The sequence below is a fragment of the Macaca thibetana genome, chromosome 4, assembly GCF_024542745.1.
Source record: "Macaca thibetana thibetana isolate TM-01 chromosome 4, ASM2454274v1, whole genome shotgun sequence".
NCBI lineage: Eukaryota > Metazoa > Chordata > Mammalia > Primates > Cercopithecidae > Macaca > Macaca thibetana.
In genome coordinates this window covers 6,427,802-6,451,332 of record NC_065581.1, presented here as the reverse complement: position 1 = coordinate 6,451,332, position 23,531 = coordinate 6,427,802, and the positions used below count along the sequence as shown (strand labels likewise).

At 39.5% G+C, this 23,531-nt stretch overlaps 1 long non-coding RNA gene and 1 pseudogene across 2 annotated transcripts in view; one reads left to right on the top strand and one right to left on the bottom strand.

Annotated features, from left to right (window-relative positions):
• LOC126953925 (uncharacterized) overlaps positions 1-23,531 on the top strand; it is a 153,038-nt gene that overhangs the window by 81,712 nt on the left and 47,795 nt on the right. The gene's annotated exons all lie outside the window — the stretch shown is intronic.
• On the bottom strand, positions 7,077-9,159 carry LOC126953919 (calponin-3-like; annotated as a pseudogene).

Below are 23,531 nucleotides of genomic sequence, written 5' to 3'. Positions count from 1 at the left end.
GGGATATTGATATGGGGGGCTGTAAATGTGTAGGGCGGTGCGTGTGGTGGCCACCTCCTTGGCTACCTGAATTAAGAGTTATGCCTGTACCTTCTTCTCAATTTTGCTGCAAACCTAAAACTGCACTAAAAAAAAAATTCTGATTAAAAACAAAAGAAGGCATCACCCATGTTTCATGCATTGCAATTGGAAAAATCCAATAGGAGAATCTCTGAAATACCTATGAGGTGTCTATGAGAGAAAGAAGCAGCCAGCCATACTTGTCACAAAGTTGGCCCTGCTGGGGTGTGGTTCCTTTTCCCTAATCCGCTCTCCCCTGGTCCTGATTCTGGAGGACTCAAAGACTACAGCTGGCAAGCTATGGTGGGAAGGGAATGCTGGGGAGACGGGACAGAGGAAAGAGGGGTAGTACCCATAGTTCTCTTTGCAGGTGGCTGGAGGAGAGGAGATTTAATATTCAATCAAAGGGCTTTGGCTACTCTCAGGGACTGGATATATTAGTTTCTCAACTGCGACTGTGTTAGCAACTTAAAGTGAGAGTAGAACCTGAGAGTGAGCTGAAATGTCATGACAAGTGTTCAGCTAAGGGCCTCCAGGCACCTTGCAGAAACAAACATAAATCATCCCTGGAGGAAAGCATTTCTCTGCAAGCCCCTTTGAATTCTCACGGTTTAAATTGAACCTCATATGAACTCAAAAGTTACCAGTACCCAAGAAAGCAAGTCATAGCTAGTGAGAGTTAGCAGGAGTAAGCAGATTTAGACCATTCATGACTTTAGACTGTAGACTTTGCAGATACAGGATATAAAATATAAATATTAAAAAATACAAAATAAAATCATCAAAATGAGTTAAAAATGAGACTATCAACAATAACTAAGGAGACTTGAAAATTAGCAATAAACTTCTAGAAATAAAAATACATGTAATGGTTGAAATTAAAGCTCAATTTTTGTTTTAAAAACATGTTAATACAAATTAGAAGAAAATTCATAAGCGAGAGGCAAGTTTCTGAAGATATCACCCACAAAGAGCAAAGAAAGAAAAATCTAGAAGAGAGGTATATAGTCATAGAGGATAAAATGAAAATATATAACATGTTTAGAGTTAAGATGAGAGAATACAGAGGATGAGGCAGGGAGGGAATATTCAAAGAGACTGTGTCTAAAAATTTTTCAGAATGATGAAAGTTATTCTTCCACTAGTGTAGGAATAACAAACAAGGTAAGTAAAATACATTCCGTTATAGTATTTCATTGATACATTGTGGTATAAGAGACAAAGAGAAGATTTTAAAAGAATCCAGAAAGAAAAGAAAAAGGTACAAAAGAAAGAAAATGAACAACAATAGCATGTAAGTTGGCAGGGAAGTGATTGAAGTTAAAGTTTTTACATTTCTCACAAGGAGGTAAGATTTAGTGAACACTTGACATTATTAAGTTTGCATGGTAAGATTTCAAGGGTGATAGCTGAAGGAATAAAAACAGAGTTTACAGTTTTCAAATTAGCACAGGGGAAAATTGAATAAAAAACCCCTCAATCCAAAAACATGAAAGGAAGAAAAAAAAGAAGCATGGAGAATGTGGGATAACAAGACAGCCCAGGTATATAGCTGAAATGGTTGGGAAAAGTTCATATATTTCAATAATCATAGTAAACAGAAAAGAACTAAACTTGTCAATTAAAAGGCAGAGCTTAATCAGATTGGATAAAAATCAAAATTCGCTATTTGTTCTTAAGAAACAACAAACCTACAAATTAAGGGCATGGAAAAGTTAAAAGTAAAAGGATAAACCAAACAAACAGAATCAACCAAACAAATAAAAACCCCAAACAAATATAGGGTACCTATATTGATATCAAAAAAGACAAAAGCAAATTATTTAAAATATAAAGGGTAACTACGAAATGTAAAAGATTCAATTCACCGGTAATACTTAGCAATTCTCAATTTTTATGCACCTAATAAAATGGATACAAAATATAGAAAGCAAAAATTCAGAAAACGTCAAGGAAGAAATAGATAAATCCTCCATTAAATTACCTCGCTAGTATTTGACTGGTTAAGAAGACATAAAGCAGGATAGAGAAGACCTGAACACATGGTTAACAACTTGACTTAATGGGTACATACTGAGTCCTGTACCTCAGTTCTGAACCAAGACTGTCTTAGCAACTTAAAGCAACAGTAGAACCTGAGAGTGAGCTGAAATGTCATGACAAGTGTTCAGCTAAGGGCCTCCAGGCACCTTGCAGAAACAAGCATAAATCATCCCTAGAGGAAAGCATTTCTCTGCAAGCCCCTCTGAATTCCCATGGTTTAAATTCAACCTCAGATGAATTCAAAAGTTACCAGCACCCAAGAAAGCAAGAACTCTAATAACTAAGGAACACATCATCTTTCTCAAGAGTACCTGCGCATTTGCAAAAATTGACATGCAGTAGTCCTTAAAGCAAGTCTGGAAAAACTTCGAAGAATTACTATCAGAGAGACATAACATAGAATTATAATGGGAATACTAATGACCAAAACAGAGGATAAAGTTAAAGAGGTAATTTGAAGAAAATCAAAGTGAATATATGAGAAAAGAAGAAGGATTAAGAATTAGTGAACTGCAGAGCCAACTTAAGTTAGGGGAAAAAAGAAAACAGAATAAATTCAAGAAAGCAACAGAAATGAAAAAATAAAAACAAAGAAAAGTGGAGAGATAAGTGAAATAGCAAACTAAAATACACCAGAGAGATCTGACAATGTCAGAAGTTGCGTTTTGAAAAACACTACCAATACAGATAAAACTCCAATGACTTTACTCCATGGAAATGAGAGATGGCACAAGTAAACAATCAGGAATAAAAAAGGGATATACTCATGAGTACAGAAGACATGATGAAAGAAAATTCTATAAAAAAATTACATGCCAGTAATTAGAATATTTAGATAAAAGGACAAATTTCTAGAAACATCTAACTAGCCAAAACTAGTTCAAGGAAAAAATAGCATAAACAATCCTATAATGATTAATTAAAGGTAAAATTAGTAGTTTAAAATGTTCTCATAAAGAAACCCAGGCCTGGGCAACATGGCAAAAGCCTGTCTCTACAGAAAACACGAACATCAGTTGGGTGTGGTGGCACATGCCTGTGGTTCTACTACCTGGGAGGCTGAGGCTGGAGGGATCATTTGAGCCCAGGTGATTGAGGTTGCTCATTCAATTATAATCACACCACTGCACTCCAGCCTGGGTGACGAAGTGAGACCCTGTCAAAAGAAAAGAAACCCAGGCCCAGATCCTTGATAGGTGAGTTTTGCCAATCCTTCAAGGAAGAGATAATTATAATACTACGGAAGATCTTCCTGAGAGCTAGAAAAAGAGAGAGTTTATTTTCTAAGGCTACTATCATCTTGATTCCAAAACAAGACAAGAATAACATGAACTTACTTACGAACATTGTCACAATATCTTAAATCAAATATTGGTAAATTAAATCCATCAGTGTATGAAAAACATGGTCACATCGGGTTATATGGGGATAAAAATTAGTTTAACAATAGAAAAGTATTTTATTGCAATTTGTCAATCACCACATTAGAGGAGAAAAGCATTAAGATGATGTCAACTGATGTACACAGAGCACTTGATAATGTTCAACATCTATTCATAATTACTACCAATGTAATTTGTAAATTCAATGCAAGCTACGATTGGAATAAATGCAGATTTATAAGCACTGCTAATTCTAAAATGTATGCAAAAAAGCAACTATCCAACACTAACTGAGAAATTCCTGCAGAAGTAAAAGGTGCAAGTGGGGAGACTGTCTTATCAGAAATCAAGGTTTAGTATAAAGCTCTAATAATTGTTATAATCCAGTATTGGCTCAGATCTACAGAAATGTAAACCAATGGAACAGAACTGAGAGCCAGAAACAGACCCCATTCATAGAAATATGATTTGCCTAGTGAAGAAAGCATGGACTATCCAATAAATGATGTGGAGGTAACTGGCTATTTATGAGGACAAAAGGAAACTGGATTCCTTCATCACACCATACACCATAATCAATTCCACACAGATTACAGACCTTTGGGAAAAAATTAGGAGAATGTCCTTATGTTCTTGCAATAGAAAGGATTTCTTAAACAAGGCATGAAATAAAAGCCATAACAAGAGGATGATATATTTAATCACAGAGAAACAGGGCCAGATCATGCACAGCCCCATAGGCTCAAGGAAGGGACTTGGTGGTCATGCTTGGAAAGACAGTGGAGGGTTTTGAGCAAGAGTATTATGTGTTTTACACTTTTAAGAACCACTTTGGCTTTGTGGATAATAGACGGTAGGAGGCAGGACTTTGGAGGACTGAAACTAGCTAGCAAGGAGTCTCTTACAGCAGCCTAGTCATGAGCTCATGGAGCTTGGATAAGGGTGGTTACGGTGGAGAAAGACGGAATGGATTCAGTATATATTTTGTAAGAGGAACTCATAGAGTAGGCATAGATTTTAATTGAATGAGCTAAATCAAAGATAAGTCAGGAGATTTTTGGCCTGAGCAACTGGGCAGCTGTGATGCTATTTACTGAAATGGAGAATCCAAGGAAGGAACTATGTAAGGGGCTGCGGAGAAAGGATCCAGGAATTGTGTCTTGCCTTTTAGCCAACCAGTCAGCTTGGTAAAGAAGGCACTTAGATGCACGAGTACGGAGCTGAGGTCAGGAGTGGAGATACATAAATTTGGAGAGTCATCAGTATAAAGATGGTATTTATAGACATAAATTAGGTAATTTGGGGCCATGCCACGAAGGATCTATGTGTCAAACAAAAGCATTTACTCAACCTGGAATATTTATGTGCTCAAAAAATATTTGATGATTAAAAGTTTTTGGGACTACTTGTATTAGATAGATATGTTACTTTCTTACAACTTAAACAAATAAAATTAACACTTTGCCTCGTCGTTCTTATTAATGAATATTAAACTGTCTTAGCATTTGCATTTAGTAATAGAAAACACGTCAGACAGAGTTGGGAGAATAGGGTTTTTGTGCTTGCTCTGTTGCTTCTAAGTTATGAGATCTTGAGTAAGTCATTAATCCCTTTTTCTTGCAGATTTCTCAAGGGTGTTGCACCAAATGCCTTCTAAGATTCTATGATTACAATGAAAGATGCATTATAAAAAACATTCTTTGTAGCAACATTAGCATTTCTGTTTCAGGGAACTGGCTTTGTTAAAAAAAATAACATAACATGTCACATGGGGTTAGCAGGAGAAAAGGAAATAGAAGAGCTAAATGTTCTGCACTTGCAGTCAGCAGGATTTAGGAATTGAGAGGAGAGAGAGGAGAAAGTGAGGGAAGTTAGCAAGATGCTGAGGGGGCAGAAGCTTCACTGGGGTTGGCATGACCAGCAGTCCCATGGCAGGGAGGCGAGCCAAAGTGGTTTTGGAACCAGGTTATACTATCCTCATCTGTTGTTTGCACTGCTATGATGTAAATTTCTTTGATCTTCTCCAACCTCCTGTATAAAGTCTGCCAAGTGGAGTATTGGTGTGAACATGGGCTTTACTTATTGCTTGTTTTCTGAATTTTGTTTGTTTGGGAGAAAATGAAGAAAAGCAATTTCCATATCTGGATTGATTTGGTACAGAACAGAAGCAGCCTGTAGAAGACTATGCTAGGATCCACGCTGACATCCAATTCAGTAGAAATAGAGGCGTGCAGTCAGGGGTAACCATAAGAACGTGAGGCTCCTCTGGGAAGCCCCATCCATCATTGATTGGCAGGGTGCCAGACTGTCCGCAAATTTTGGTACTGGCATTTAATCCAAGGGAGTTAAAAGATCAGGGTGACCCTCAGCTCTCACTGACTCTCATTGGCTCTCTATGCACAAAACTTGTAGATTCTGAACAATTCTGAGTATTCCACCAGTTCTTCATATAATACTTATGTTGCTATGACAGACTTCTTTGCATTATTTGAGGCAATTCCATCTATGTATTTTTCTCCTTCTGACTGGTATTTATATAAAGGGACTCTTAAAACCATTTTTATTTAGTCATTCATATTTTAATCTAGCTTTTAATAGGAATTTGTGGAGAAACAGAACATGAGTTTAAAACAAGCTTGTGAGTCACATGCTAAAACAAGATTTCTTTCTTTTCTTTCTTTCTCTTTCTTTTTCTTTCTCTCTCTCTTTCTTTCTCTTTCTTTCTCTTTCTTTCTTTCTTTCTTTCTTTCTTTCTTTCTTTCTTTCTTTCTTTCTTTCTTTCTTTCTTTCTTTCTTTCTTTCCTTCCTTCCTTCCTTCCTTCCTTCCTTCCTTCCTTCCTTCCTTCCTTCCCTCCTGCCTCCCTTCCCCCCTCCCCCCCTTCCCCTCTTTTCCTCTTTTCCTCTTCCCCTCTTTCTCTCTTTCTTTCTTTCTTGGAGGGTCTCACTCTGTCACCAAGGCTGGACTGCAGTGGCGTGATCATGGCTCACCGCAGCCTCTACCTTCTGAACTCGAGCAATCCTCCTACCTCAACCTCCTGAACAGCTGGGACTACAGTTGTGCATCACCACATCAGGCTAGTTGTTTGTTTGTTTGTTTGTTTTATTTTTTTTATTTTTTGTAGAGATGGATTTTTCCCCATGCTGCCAGGCTAGTCTCTAGCTCCTAGGCAAGTGATCCTCCTGCTTCAGCCTCCCAAAGTGCTGGGATTATAGGCATGAGCAACCACATCCAGTACAACAGGATATTTTCTAATGCAGAAGAAGGAAGGAAGAATTGTATTTATCTTTTTCTTATGCAAGAATTTTTTGTTTGTTTATCTCTACAGGATGACAAGGAACTATTCGGCATGAAGAAGAAAAAAGACAAAAACTAGAATTCATTGGAAAAAGTTTTGGGGGTTAACTTAAGTTTTAAAATTTCCTCTTAGCAATTAGATCTATTGTCCAATTTTTCCCTAGTTATTCTAAAATAAAAGTTTGAAAACTCATGATTAACGTTTTTAATTATTTTATTTTTTGAATGTTCAAACAAAATTTATGTGCAAAAAATGTAATGTGGGCCAGGTGTGGTGGCTCACACTTGTAATTCCATCACTTTTGGAGGCTGAGGTAGGTGGATCACAGGGTCAGGAGTTTGAGGCCAGCCTGGCCAAGATGGTGAAACCCCGTCTCTACTAAAAATACAAAAAGTAGCCGGGCGTGTTGGCACATGCCTGTAATCCCAGCTACTCCGGAGGTTGAGGCAGGAGAATTGCTTGAACCTGGGAAGCGGAGGTTGCAGTGAGCCAAGATCATGCCACTGAGCTCTAGCATGGGTGACAGAGCAAGACTCTGAAAAAAAAAAAGAAAAGTTAGCCAGTCATGGTGGTGGCGTGTGCCTGTAATCCCAGCTACTCCGGAGGCTGAGGCAGGAGAATCCCTTGAACCTGGGAGGCGGAGGTTGCACCATTGCACTCCAGCTTAGGCAATAAGAGCAAAACTCCATCTCCCCCCCAAAAAAAGTAGTGTGATAAGTTCATGCTGAGCCAGTCAGCAGTCAATACAGTTGAAGGATGCAGAGCAGCTCCACATTGATACTTTGGCAAGATCAGGAAGAGCAAATGCACCACCCAGATCTAAATGTCTGCAGACCATTTCATAGATACTCCTTCGGAAACATCACTCTGAAAAGATCTTGTCAGCTAAGGAAGAGAACGAGTACATATATAATCATAAACACACACTGATCTTGACTTTATTTAAAAATTAAACAATATGGTGGCAACATTGATATGTAAATTTCTAAAATGTTGCAACTTAGGTTTAATTGGCAAAGACCACATTTAGAAATAAGGATGAGCTTAGTCTTCCAGGCAGGAATCAGATACACTTAACTGTACAAAAATAATAGTTTCCTATTGTTTGAAAATACTAGTTTAAGACTGTAAAAATGCATAGATCTTTAATAAAAGAATTGGCTGTGTAAGAGTTCTCCCCTTTCACCATATTACTTTTTATTTCAAATGCTAGTTATTGGTTATGCTGTACGATTTAACTATTACAACAAGAAAAGGCAACCATTTGGGGAAGAGGCAGATAAAGGGAAAAGGAATGTATGTAAGTCATTTTTTTAAGGTACAATAAGTTTAATCGTGTTTTAGGAAGACAAGATAAAAATTATTTAAAGACAGCTTGGTTCTCACTGAATGAAAACAGTAGACTAAATACTGAGTTCTTTTCTGTGAATCTAGTCACTGATGCCTTGGTCGCCATATTGGTAATCTCTAGGGCAGTCACCTTGGTACTCGCCATGTTAGTCATCTGGATATTCTGTGTGATAATCACTATCACTGATTTTCAAACCATTTTTTTCTGTTGTGAATGATAAAGCAGCACAGTATTTGCAACCATATACTTGCCCCCCAAGCCCATGCACACCCATTCTTTTCTGGGAAGCGTGTTGGTACCCATCTGTAGAGAAATGGTCAAGCGGTCTACTGGCTGTAATGTTAGCTTCTGATAGTAGATGGCCCTTCTGGTGCCTGGTGCTGACATCCCCATCTGGCTGTCTGCTTTGTTAGTGCCCATCTGCAGACAAATTGTGGTCTGGTCAAAAGGTTTGTCAGTTTGCATTTTGGGATCATAAAGATGCCTGTAGTCCCACAAGTTGACATACCTGCCTGGCTGGCACTTCGTTGGTTCCCATCTGCAATCCAATTACAGTTTTGGCAGCTTTTAATTTTCCTTCATCCTAATGTCTTTGTTTGTTTTTCTGCATATTTAACCCTGATGTCCATGGTTGTGTCCTTTTGTGTTTGCTTGACCTACTAGGGCCACCAGAGTAGCCTGAACCTGGATCATGTTTCCATCCTGAAAAGATCACTTACTTCAAATATGTCACGTCGCTTCATACCATAATCCTGAATAGCTTTAATAAAGTTGACAATATTCTCCGCTGAGGCCAGTTTAATGAGGACTCATTGACTTTCTTCACTGGGCCTGCCTGCAGCTTGTTGATGAGTTTGCAGAGGATGCCCTCCTTTAAGCCCAGCTGGAAGTGGGTGCCAATGCTCCTGCCTGTCACCTCTGCTATCCAGTTGTAAAGATCTTCTGTTTGATAATCCTATTTGGAAGCAATCTTGATCTTGACTTTGGCCAAGAGCCGGTAGGAAGGGCCGTCCTTGAAATGAGTCATGATGGTTCGGGTGGTGGTGGGAAGAAGCTGCCCTCGGGGGTCCTGGTCTCTCGCGCTTGGGTTCCAGGCTCCTGGCCGAAGGAGTGGCTGCCCAAGGATGCTCGGAGCTGGCTCTCCTGGATGGGGTGCCTGGAAACCTGGGTCCCACGGGGTTTACAGAGGCTCCAGGGCCGCTCCGGATCCTGCTGGCTGCCTCGCTGGCTGTCCGCACGGCGGCTCACTACAAATTCAACTTTTTATTTTGCATAAAAATACTTTTTTTTTCCCCGAGGGATGTAAAAATAAAAACATGCTTCCTAGTTACTTATTCTATGCGTTAATCTGTGCAACAAGGGCAGTTGAGAGAATAACAAAAACTGGCCAGAGGCTGCAAGCCAGCTCGGAGCTGCTCACGTGGCGGAGTCTGGTTTGCAAGCATTCCAGCTCAGGGGCTGGGAGGGCTAGGGGTGAGGTCTTCGGAAAGCTGGAGAAGAGGAGAGGTGCCAGAAGACGGAAGGGCAAATGTATTCTTAGTTTTCTTTAAAAGGGGGAGAAGGTAGAGTTTGCTAACTGATACCAGTGAGTTCATCACGTTTTTCTTTCACCTAATTTTTAAAAATTGTATTCCACGTGTTTACCTGCCATTACTTTTTAACCGATCTAATATGGCTGTGAGCACAGGGTCTGGGCAGGAGGCCTGTGTTGGACTTTCAGGCCCACTATGTGTTGTCTGTGAGGCTGTGAGCAACGTGACACACTTAGCACTTCAGTTTCTCTATTTGTAAAATGGGGATAATAACGCCCCCCACATGGGGCTGTTGCAGGGATTCTGGGGATTAAGAGGAACATATCTGGCAGTGACTAGCACGTTGTAAGCACTATACAATTATTAGTGGAGAAAATCCAGAGATTTTTATTGGATGTTTAGGTGTTCTCCCTGTTTTGTTTTTTTGCTTTCTTTCTTTTTACTTTATTTTTTGGTAAGCATAATGTTCTGATGAACATTTGTTTACAAAAGTCTTTGAAGACATATCCAGTTATTTTCTTAAGATAAATTCTTAGCTATGAAAACATTTGGTAAAAAGGTATGTACAATTTTAAGACTTTTGAATTTTATTTCCAGACTAACAGAAAAGCTTTTTTTACTCTTCCTAGCAGTGAAACCGTAGGCATTTCCATTGGAAAAAATAATTATGTGTGTGTCCCAATTTGCTGAGATGTGGGGATGTGGAAATAGTATTTCACTGTTGTTTTAATTTGCATTTATTTGATTAGGGCTCTTTACTTGATTAATGGTTCAAGCTATTCTTGTGTAATTCTAGTCCAGCGAGCTAGCCACTCCCATTATTGCAGGCAGCTCTCTCATTTCTCTCACTGGTGAATATAGATCACCAGTCCTTTCAACCATTTATCATAGGAAATAGTTTTCAGAATAGGTTGCCCTATTCTGAATGTGTTCTAGTTTGTCATTGTCCCTCTTAAAATATGGCTCCCGAATTGAACATGTGTGGTCAGACCAGCTGTTTTGTGTGCCAAGGAATAGGATGGTTCAATTATAATGTGTTTTTCTTAGGAGAATCCATTGGTGTGCAGTTTCCTTTGAGTTTCTATTGAATCTTGCAGTGATTTAGAGTGGATTTAGGCCAGACTAGTTTTGACTAAAGGACTATTTTTAAAAATTGTGTTTTAAATGGCTTTTTCTCCTTTAACCATTTAATACTGTTCTAAGACCACACGGTGGAACTAGTGCCATTTGGACTCTGGATTCTCTACTTCCATTAGACTAGCACTGGGTTCTATTAGCTACGTTAGCAGCCATCTTATGCTTTGCTTCCTGTAAAGTTGATGGTTAATGGAGTGGATTCTTTCTATGTAAAATGATTGAGACATATATAAGAGGAACGGAGGTGTCTGGCTCTGATTCTGAGCGATGTAGTTCAGCTAATGAATAACCTTGGAAAGAGAGAATGGGAACCTTTTTAGTGTTTCTCTGATTGCTCTTCTGGTGCATCAAAGAGATATTAATACCACTGTTGTTTTAAAGCTTTTAAGAATGCATACACCCCATGTTAATTAATGTCCTTTGCTCATTCATTTTATTTGCCTGCAAAACTCAAGGATGAAGGTGGTGTACTTGTGAAATATTTTGAGAGACAATAAATATTGCACATTTATGTGTGAACCACATTTATATGTGACTCATGCATTCCATATGTTTTATTCCATTCATTCTAAGGTATGGAAGCTATTATGACCTTTGATGAGGCTAAATTTGAATGTTATTGCTGGAGCTGGGTAATGAAATTTACAGAATATTAGACCTAGAGGGGGCTGGTGGGAAGGTAGGAATTGTGAGCAGAGTGAAAGCTTTTTACTAAATGAGGCATCTGATTTGATGCTGAGGACTAAGATTGTAAAAGCTGTCTATCCTTGAAGTGGAGATGGAGCACAAATGGAAGAGACAGCTCTTGCTGAGTCCAGTGGGGTCTGGTATGGAGGGGTGAGATGACATAAAGGCATGGGCAAACAAATTCAATTGGATGGGGTTCCCCATTGGTGGTCAACCTGTGTCTGTCTCTATGGTTGAAGCTGTTGATTCGCTTGGTGGTTTTGTGATTTTATGAGATAATGCCTAACAGGTGTGAATCTAAAGTGAAGTAAATCAAAATATCTCTAGGATGGGGGACCAAAGAGGAATAGGCACAGAAGTGGAGAATTGTGATCTTAATCAACCAGAGAATGAAACTCACTAAGCGAAGTGTGGTTGGGTTACTCTTACCTACTGTACTCGCAGTGATTCTTTAATAATGTGACATAATTTGAAAACCCTTATCAGTTTTACAGGTAAAAAATCTTAATCCAAATGGGGATTTGTAACCATGTATAAAAATAAACTGATGTATGAACTAAAAAGAATTATACTTTCAACTTTAGGAGAAGACACAGATTTGCTTTTCATTAAATACTACACCAACCATGCTCTCTGGCTAAAATTTTCATGACACTGATTACCTTTTGCATTGCAAGTACATTTCCTCCTGTGTTTCACTGCATATTTTTCTAATATACACCGATGTTTTAAACTTTTTGTTATACACAAAATATCTTACTCATAGAACACAATTGTTGTATTCAGCAATTGCAAATACCATTTTGTTGGTGGAATTCTGAATATGACACATCAGCTTTCCCTAATTGTCCATGGAGTTCAAGAAAGTAGAATGGTTTCTACATCTTTATAGTGGCTTACCTGGATTTTGCAAATCCAGGTAAAATCCAGTAAGGGATAGCAGAGGAAATATAAAATGAGTCTAATGTAATTGCCACAGCAGTTGAGACCCCCACTCCCTAGGGAGAAGCTTCTGGAACACACTGCACCTTTCTATGGCATATCTGCTTGGAGATGCTTGTCCTGGTGTTGGGTTTGCCAGAACATTCTTTTAAGAGGAGCTAGCTTCCCTGCTGAACAGAGGCGTTAATTTTTCATGGACTTACACTGTGATGAGGAGCATAAAAAGAATGAGAGAGCTTTAGAAAAATAGTATTGAAACAAAATAAAAGAAGTCCTTCTCTGATTTACACAGAAAATGGAGACTGTTGTTGAAATTTTGCTTGTTAGCAAAGATGGAAGTTAAATACAGAACAATTTAATGGGATTAACTCTTTGATGTAAATTTCCTGGGAAAGGAAGAAAGGTTTTGCCAAATCTAGCCCATTTAGAATCTGACTAGATTCTACTTGGAGGCTGCAAATATCACATTTTCACTCTCACAGGCAATTCTGCTTGATAAAAGAGTGGCTTGACCCAGGGTAGGTGACTTCAATGACCCGAGTTAAGTCACTGGCCATGTGAACCTCTGATTCTCCACCTGTTAAACAAGGGAATCTTAAAAGCTTTCTCTGACTATAGAGTTATCCAAATCTACATCAAAAAGTTTTATCATACAGAACAGTATTTTTCACGTTAAATCTGGATTTGCTGCTGTTTTCATAGAAACAATACTAATATTCACTTTTTTCTTTCTGCTTCTTGATATTTAATCTTACATAAAAAAACTGATTTTTTCCCCTGTTTCTTAATAGTTGTGTACCTAAAGTCAGCATATTATCCCAAATAACTCCTCAGTCTGTCAAGAGCAATTTAATGTCAATTATCTAGAACTTGATCTGCAAATATATGAAAGTCAAAGCCACATTGGTTCTTTTTGCCATCTGGCTTGCCTTTCAGTTTTTGGAGCACGGGAACACCAACTTGAAGTGATTATGCTCCTCAGTTCATGATAAGTGATCCTCACTGGTCATAGCACTGAGGGCTGTGCTAGGGAGCTTCTAAGGTGGTCCCCAGTGATCCCCACTTTCTGGTTCTCATTCCCCCAAGTAATATTCTCCCCTTAAGTGTGGGCTGGACCTAGTGACTTGCTTCTAATAAATTGAATACAGCAAACATGAGACCACGGCTTCCAACTTGTACATACTATCTCCTGCTCAGTCGCTTGCTCTGAGGAATCAAGTTGCTGTGCTGTGTCCTGCCCTATAAAGAGACTCGTATGGCAAGGAACCAACAGCCATGAAGAACTCGGGCCCTTAGTCCAACAGCCCACAAGGAACTAAATCCTGCTGTTAATAACCATGTTGGTGAGCTTAACAATGGATCCTCAGATTGTCATCTGAACTTTCAGATGAGACTGCAGCCCAACCCTTAACTGGAGTCATCTGAGAGACCATGAGTCAGAAACATCTAGCTAAGCCATGCATGGATTCCTAACCCATACAAACTTTGAGATAATAAACATTTATTGTTGTAAAGCTACTACAGGCCAGGTGTGGTGGCACATGCCTGTAATTTAGCACTTTGGGAGGTCAAGGTGGCAGGATCACTTGAAGCCACGAGTTCAAGATCTGCCTAGGCAGCAAAGAGAGACCCCAATTCTACAAAAAATGCTGCTACATTTAAGGATAATTCATTATGTAGCAACAACCAGTATAAGTACTCAGATTTTTAATTATTTATTTTTCTTTTTCATGCCTCAATCCTGCTAACATTCTTGTATCCCACTTAAGCACATGCTGTAATGTTTTTAATACTTTTCCTTAAATATATATTAATTGTGGGAAAATTTGTAATGTCTTGTGTTTACATTCTTTATTTATATAAATGGCACTGTGTTATATATTTTATTCTATGTTTTAACTTCTATTATTTCACTCCATGTTTTTGAGATTTATTCAAATTTCTTATCTAGATATAGCTTACTACTTTTCATTATTGCCTAACATTTCATCATAGGCATTTTACTCACCAATGTTCCAAGTGGGGGACACTTAGGTAACCTCCAGGTACTTGCTGTTAGAAAACAATATTGTAATGAGCACAGTCACACCTGTCCTCTTATGGATGTGCCTGTTCATATCTAGGAGTTGAGATTAATGGGATAATGAGTTGAGTTTCATGGATAATTATGAATGCTTTTAGCATTTCAACTTAAATTGGCTTAAATAGTAAGAACCTAAATTGTCTCATGTAACAAGTGTTCTACAGGAAGCATTAGTAGCTCAGTGGTGTAACCAAAGACCCGGGTGAGTTTCATCTTTCTGCTCTACCATCCTCCATAAGTCAGTGTTATTTTTCCCACTGGCCACAAGATGATTGTAGCAGCTCTGAACATCACATACAGGCATGATCACAGCCATTGTAGAAGAGGGTTATAGCTTCCCATGCATCTCTTTTTATTACAGAGGAAGAAAACTTTTGCCAGAAGTCCTTAGTGGATGCTTTCTTTGGCCCCATTGACTAGCATTTTATATATATTATAAAAGAGACTGTGGAAGCAAGTATCTGGAATTAAAGAGCTCCATAGTGGAAGACACCCTCTGCCAACAAGGAAAAATCAGAGAAGGCTATGTAGAAGTTTCTATTACATAATGTATATACTATTTCTAGTCATTAAATACTGACTGGATGCTGTATTAGTGTATCAGTCTGTCATTGTCAAAAGAATATTGTGAAATAAACTTCCTCAGAATTAAATGACTTAAAACACAGCAATTTATTATCAGTGATACATCCATGGGTTAGCTGGGTGTTTAGGCAGGCTTGGCTCTGGGTCAGGGGTCAGTTGGGTATTTAGTTAGGCTTAGCTCTGGGTCAGGTTTATGTTGGTTCAGGTCTCCTCCCTGCGTCTTCTTCCTCCTTGGACTGGTGGACTTTGCTAGGGCATATTCTTCTCATGGCAATGGCAGAAGCACAAGCAATAAAGCCTAACCAAGCAACCACATTTTGAGGCTCTGCTCAAGTCACTTCTCTTAACATATTATTGCCCAAAACAAGTCACATGGCCAGGTTTTAAGTCCAGGAGCAGAGAAGTGTACAGGGGTATCTACCATGAGACCACATTGAGTCACATGGCCAAACCCAATCAGGAGAGGAAATATACTCCTCTGATGAAAGTGGCAGAGAAGTAGTGAATATATTTGAACAATAATCTCATATATCATAACCAGTATTCTCTCACACCAGCAGCGCAAGAACTTTTTGTATGCCAACATCATCACTAACATTTGGTATTTACCAATGTTCACATTTTTGTCAACCAAATGGACACAAAGTTGTTTTAATTTACATATCTACAATTATTGTTAGATGAAGTTGAGTATTTCTTCATGTGTTTATTAACTATTTGGGCTCCTCCTCCTGTGAATTACCTATTATACGTTGGACATTTTTAAATTGGGCTTTCTATATATTTTTGTTAATTTATAGAAATTCCTTGTATAATGTTGATATTAACTTCCAATTTATTTTAGATATTGCATTCTCTTCTCCCATTCTGTCACCTATGTGTTAACCTTGTTTGTGATATTCTACATTGAATAGAAATCTTCAATTTTGTTGTAGTCAATTTTTTTTTCACCTTGTGTTTTTGGGGTGTTATTTAAAAACTCTTTCCATGCATCCTAATGTCACAATATTAAAAATATTTTTATACTTATTTCATAGTTTCAATTTTCATATCTGGGTTTTTAATCAATTTAGAATTGAATTTTTATATGCCATGAGGTAGATATTTGTCTTTATGTTGTGAAGTTTTCCTAACATCAGTTACTAAAAAGCTTCATCCTTTCCTCACTCATTCATAATGCCATCTCTGCTACAGAACAAATTTGCAAATTTACTTGGATTTGTTTCTGGGCTTCCTGTTCTGTTCCATTGATCTTTGTCTTGGGCAATGTCAAGACCACATTTTTTTTCTTTTTAATTACTTAATCTTTGTTGTTTCTTAGTGTCTAGATAAGCAAGTTTCCTTGCTTTGTTCCTCCAGATAGCTTTCTAAATGAATTTGTCAAGTTTATACAAGATTCTGCCAGAATTTTGATTGGAATTGCATTTAATTTATAGATCGATTTGAGGAGAACTATTTTGTTGAAAGTGCATAAAGAATGGTAAGTTTTTGAAGTTAATATATTGGAATAAACTTCTCTGGGATGATCTAGATACTCTTTCTTAACTGTTTACAATAAGCCTGGGGTCTCTTAACGTATATAATTGGTATTATTACAATAGGAGAAAATATATGTCAGGAAATGTGTGTATGTGGGAATTTGGTGAGTTGTAGGTAGCAATCATTCTTTTACTATAACACCCACTCTTTTTTCCTTAAGGTTCTTGATTATAAACGCTAGTGCTTGTTCTATTCAGTGATTCATTTAGTTAGTCAAGGGCTAATACCACTTCTAGCTTTGTATTTAACATTCCTTGGAGCTATCTATATCTCTTCAAATTTGCCCAGTGTTGCATTTGTTCTGGCTAGGTTACCTAATTATCACCCAATGTTAATGAGACTAAGTTCATTAGAATGGTCTGTTTTGGAGTGTTTTAGCTTCCTTTGCACCCTGGCTAGCTGTCCTGCAAAGGTATGCTTTTGAGGACAAGGAAAGCCTAGAGAGAGTATGCTTGAAAGGGTTCAAACCCTTCACTGCTCCTGGAAAATACCCTAGTCATGCACTTGTTAATAGACTATTTTTCATATATAAAGGACAGGACCTGATCATTATTTGTAGCTCATTTAGGGTAGTTAATGAGGAGTAGCCTAATTAAGAGGCTGGAAAACGTACAACACAAAGGTGGTCTTGAATTGGCTTACTCATCTTTGTCCGGAACGTCTGCTCATCTTTTTTTAACCTACCAAAAGGGAGTATGAAGGGATGACCCATTTGAATATTTAGCAACATGTTAAATCCAGTTCAGATTCCATATTGTAGGTTTAAAAAAACCCACTGTTTAAAGAGTTCATTTCTAACATATAATTCACTGAGAGGATAAACATGCCTTTCAATGTTCTATTTAAGATAAAAACTGTATTAAATGAGCCCAGAATTGTTAAACTTAGCTCTGTAAATGTTCAGCAATTTTATATTTTTCCTTTGCTTTGTCTGCATATCTCCTTTTTCTTTCCAACCTTGGTTGGGTTCTTTTTAAAGTTACTGTCTTTTAAATCATGTAATTTTGAGTAACAAGACAGCTAGGTGACATACTGCAATATTGAAATTGTTGAGTCAGGTCTTCTTCATCATTTCACAACTGTTAAAATTCCCACATTGGAAAATATGACTAATTCCCTCTAATTCTCAAAAGTCTTCTCCAGAGAAGAATCACATTTTGTGCTACTCAAATGCCATAGAAACAGCTCCCTCCTGGCTCCTCAGTTAGCTCAATGTGGGGCTAACCTCATGGTAGGTTGATGCTTGTAAGCAATTGTTTGGATGCACTGAAAGCTCTCCTTGTAAGTGTGCCTGAGAGATGAACAGGGCAGAAACCCCACTGTATAGACCCAAGGTGGACATTTTTAGAAAGAAATGCTTTGTGTACATTTCAAACTGGAGGGTTCATACTTTTCAAAGTGGTTTTTAAATTCCCCATAGAAGTTGTTCAAGTTCCTCCTGCATTTTCCAAATTGCTGAGAGAAGGTAGAGACCTCAGAGATTTTTGGATACATGTGTGGTCACTACATTTCTTTTGGCAAAATAACTGGAGCCGTAGGCCCAGCTGAAATCGCTGTTCTACTTGCTTGCAGATATTTACAGACACTGGTATTTCTGAGAGCTGAAGATGTGTCTTCCTCAATTGTCTAATGCAATCCTCACAACCACCCAATGAAGCAGGCGTTAGTACCTTCCCTGTTTTACAGATGATGGGTGCTGGACAATTAGCCTTATTTTGCATATGGGAAAACTGAGTCTCTCAAATTTCATTCTTTGCTCCTTATAGCAGATAATGTCTTTGCATTGCCCAATCATGGCTACTCTCCTTTGTGCCATTCTTTTGTGCCTGTTGGCTTGAGGGGGCTTTCTTCTTCCACAATCTCAGGGTGCTTGAGCCTCCCTGGCATGCACAACCTGAGAGCTAGAAGTGCCAAGGGAATTTACATCCCCTTGGGGTGACCTTATCCAGTGGCTCATGGCTACAGGAGTCTGAAAGCCTCGGCTCCCTTGCATGGCAGAACAGGCCTTACACTCCTGAGTTCCCTGCAGCCTAACCTTCTGCAAGACTTTGCCTGAGTTCTCCTTCTTGCTTGACCTCTTCCCTTCCCAACTCTGCTCCCCACTCTCACTGGCTTCCTCTAAGAGCATGTTCAGAAAGTCATTTGCGCAGAATCCTCCTCTCAGGATTTGCTTCTGGGGAGCCCAACCTAAGATGTTCCTCTTTCCTATGGTTTTATGGGACAGGATGTTCTTGGAGCATGTTCTTGTGAGATTTAGGTTAATACATTCAAATTTGCAGAAGGTGTGAGTCTTGGAAATTTTAAAAAAGGAAGAGAACTAAATCTACACCTTTACGTGCCTTTTCCCCCGCCCCCCCCCATCGTGCATCTCACCTGGGGATACTTAAAGGTTTTGTTTAACTTTCCATTTACTCATTCGGGGAAATAGTCATGTATCATATGGTTTTCAGTTGCATTGTTCAAGGAAGAAAAGTTGAATATTTTTATTTTTAAGGCATCCTCTTTCTTTGATTCCATCAACTTGTTCTTAATACTTACTCTACCCCCAAACCATACTCCATCCTTCCAGTTTATCTGATACTTCTTTCTGAGGTACGGAGTCCATCTGCCTGTTATTTATTTATTTATTTATTTAGAGACAGGCAGGGTCTCACCCTGTTGCCCAGGCTGCCATGCAGCGGTATGATCATGGCTCACTGCAGCCTTGACCTCCTAGGTTCAAGTGATCCTCCCACCTCAGCCTCCTGAGTTAGTTGGGACTATAGGTGTGCACCCCCACACCCAGGTAATTTTTTGTGATTTTTGTAGAGATAGGGTTTCACCATGTTGCCCAGGCTGCTTTCCAACTCCTGGACTCAAGCAATCTGCCCGCCTCAGCCTCCCGAGGCGCTGGAGGTGTGAGCCACCATGCCCTGCCCTGCCTTTTAAAGTGGAATGAAACCTATCATAGCATACAGTTTATTCCTATGAGAAATGTGATTTATCCTGGGGCAAGAAGTGGTTAGGACTAGATATCAAGAGAAGCAAGCTCAGCTCTCAGAAATCCGGGACATGGAGGTTGGGGGACAGGCTGACAGGTTTTGGGAGAAAAGTGTGTATGTTTGTGTCTGTGCGTGTTAAAGGAACTGTGTGGGTAAAGAACTCTAGCCTAGTGAGCCCGAGTCAGCATGGCATGGCGTGGTGAGAGAGAGACAGAGACGGAGAGGAACGGAGAGTCCATTTTCCTCCGCGCCGCAACACTGGGAAATGGTGGTGCTGGCAGCACTTTCTCAATGGCTACAGTGAGGGTGTGCACGGGTTTCAGTGCAGTGAGGGTGTGCATGGTTTTCATCTACTCCGTACTCAGTTCACCAGACATCCAAGTAGCAAGGTAAGATGGCACAAGACCAAATACTGTGTTTCACAAGTGACCCCATGTGGCAGCCACAGTGACAACTGCCCCAGATAGCAGGACTCTCCGAGGGACTCTTCTCTGGATACTGAGGGATCACAGTTAAATTTTATTGTTTTTGGAGTTAGAACAGGGTAATGTTTCTCATTCCCTCTGTAACCTTTATACAGTTCGCTAGTATGGTGTAGGGGCTCTGTTTTTTCATATGTTTTTACTTAGTACCTGCCTAAGACCATAAAACCCTAATCTCTTGAAACAAGGCGTCTCCTGCCTTCAGTATTTGTGCTGCGGACTTTGGGATGCTTCCTCTATTTCCGAACTTGGAGACAGGGCCCTTCTGTTAGCTCTTCTGGCCTTCCCTCAGAAGCAAGCACTTAGTAGTGACACATTTTCTGTTTATTGGCTCCAAGAAGAAGTCTGCTTCCAGTGTGAGGCTCTGAAAAAGTTCGTGTCCTATTTTCTGAATTCCTCCTGTTCTCCATGCCTCCAGGGAAACGCGTGTTCTCTTTTCTAGATCAGCTCTGATTCTGAGCCCGATCCAGGCAGCGCGCCCACGGTTTCCTGAGTCCTTAGATAGCTCTTATCTGACCTACCCTCTCTTACCCAGTGATGAGGTAAAAAGAGCAGGAAAATCTTGAAGCCAACAGATGGCTGTTTCAGAGACTCACCTCTGATCCCTGCTAGTTTGGTGACTTTGAACACACCTCACTTAAACTCTCTGAAGCTGCTTTTCCTCTTTAAAAAAGGGGGATAATAATACTTCCTTGTTTTATTTTAAGAATTAAATGTGATAATGTATTGAAAACAACTTATAAAGTGCAAAATACTTATTATAGTCAAATAAGGCATGATTATGTTTTATTATGTTATACACAGCTCAGATTCAACTGCTTCACTGTATCTAGATTTTAGGATTCTGAAACTTAAAAGCCATTATTTTAAGAGTGTCTTGAAATGCTTTGGAATAAGAATTCATGTAAGGAAATATAGGATATGGAAGAATCTTCCAGAATGCAGACTGAGGAGACTCCTGAAGACAGAAGTCCTCGAACACGACTTGTTCTTCCTGTTGATGCCTGTGCTAAAAGGAGACTCGGGCAGGGAGGCTGAGGAGACAACTGAGAGAAATAAGTGTGTGTGTGTGTGTGTGTGTGTGAGAGAGAGAGAGAGAGAGAAAGCATGTACATTTGCATGTGTGAGTTTGTGGTGCATATGTTCATGGGTGAGTGTGTGTGTGAGAGTATGTGTGTTTGCATGTGTGAGTTTGTGGTGCCTATGTGCGTGTGCGTGTGTGTGTGTGTGTGTGTGTGTGTGAGAGTATGCATGTTTGGGTGTGTGAGTTTGTGGTGCATATGTGCTTGTGTGAGTGTACGTGTGAGTCTGTGTGAGCGCAGTGGGAAGAAGGAGGAACTGCATGGTGGTAAATATTTTATATAATTTGTATGATTTTCTTTTTCTTCTACCAACCCTATGAGACAGGTATTACTATTTCTCACCTTTTTTTTTTGTATTTAAATAATTGAGATAAAAACATACAACATAAAATTTACCTATCTTTGTTTTGCCACGGATCCTCCTGACCTTTTTAATCTTGCAACACAGAAATCTATATGCATTGAACAGCAATTTCTCATTTCCCCCTCTGCCAGCCCCTGACAATCATCATCCTACTATGTATGAATTTGGGTGCTGTAGGATTCATAGAGTATTTGTATTTTGTGGCTGGCTTATTACACTTAGTTTAATGTCCTCAAGGTTTAACCATGTTGTAGCATGTGTTAGAATTTCCTTCATTTTTAAGGCTGAATAATATTCTATTGCGTGTTAATATTTCCTTTTTGTAGATGAGGAAGCATGGTGAGATCCAGTTACCTCCCTCAGACTAATTAGCAGGAAAACCAGAATTTTAACCCATTTGTGGCTTGCTCCGAAACCTGAGCTCCTCCTGCCACATTCAACTTCCTCCCCAGAGGATTAACTGAGTGTGCGGCAGGAAATCCTCATTCATCCCAGAATCTCCCCCTGCTCCCACCACTCCATCATGTTTTACGGCATGAAGGAAATTACTTTGTTGAAAGTATGAAATGTAAGCCCAGTGTGACCTCACCAGAGACTACTGATCTCCTGGGCCGTGGGCTTGTACCGTTTGAGAAAACAAAGTTTAGAGAACAGGTCTCTAGTATGCCTTTTCCAAGGTACACTTGCCATCTCGTGTCAAGATTTTCTGCAGTGTATATTTGGGGGAGGGAGAGGCTGAGGAGGAAGGCAATGTTTGGGTGAGCTGTGCATACAGGCGAGGCTGAGCAAGGAGGAAGAAGAAAGTTGCCCTGAGAATGTGTCTACCAACATGTAGGGATGTCCATCATATGTTGCTAACTGAAAAAACTCTAGTTGGCGGGCGCAGTGGCTCACGCCTGTAATCTCAACACTTTGGGAGGCCGAGGCGGGTGGATCACCTGAAATCGGAGTTCGAGACCAGCCTGGCCAACATAGTGAAACCCCATCTCTACTAAAAATACAAAAAATTAGCTGGGTGTGGTGGTGGGTGCCTGTAATCCCAGCTACTCGGGAAGCTGAGGCAGGAGAATCGCTTGAACCCGGGAGGCAGAGATTGTAGTGAGCCAAGATCGTGCCATTGCACTCCAGCCTGGGCGCCAAAGCAACACTCTGTCTCAAAACAAAAACAAAAACAAAAAACAAACAAACAACAACAACAAAATTCTAGTTGTGAACTGTTGGGTGGTCTGGTACTATTTCAGAATTGCAAAGAGACAAAAATCACATTCAAGCGTTGATATATGTGGATGTGGATTGGTGTGTGTGGGAAGGGGTTGTTACAGGAACCTAATGAGATGACTGTGTGTCCAGCACAGAGGTGCTCTCCAGAATATGTGGCGAATGCAGGAAGGCATCGGGAACTCTGGCATGCCAAAGGCCTGTTTTCTCTCTCTTTTTTTTATCTTCAACTTTTATTTTAAGTTCAGAGGTACATGTGAAGGATGTGCAGGTTTGTTACATAGGTAAACGTGCCATGGTGGTTTGCTGCATAGATCATCCCATCACCTAGGTATTAAGCCCAGCATCCATTAGCTGTTTTCCCTGATGCTCTCCCTCCCCCACTTTCCCCATCCAATAGGCCCCAGTGTGTGTTGTTCCCCACCATGTGTCCATGTGTTCTCGTCATTCAACTCCCACTTGTAAGTGAGAAATGCGGTGTTTGGTTTTCTGTTCTTGCATTAGTTTGCTGGGGATAATGGCTTCCAGCTTCATCCATGTCCCTGCAAAGGACATGATTTTGTTCCAAAGGCTCATTTTCAAGAAGGCTCCTGGACCCCTTGGGATTAAGTATAAATTTCATTAGTGAAATAAACTCGAAATCTTCACTGATTTTGAATAATATATCTCTTCCCAATCTATAAGATTTGGCATAATATATCTCCTTCCAATCTGTCTAATGTTTTCTTGGGCCACTCACTTCTTCTTGTTAACGTCTGACCAGATTG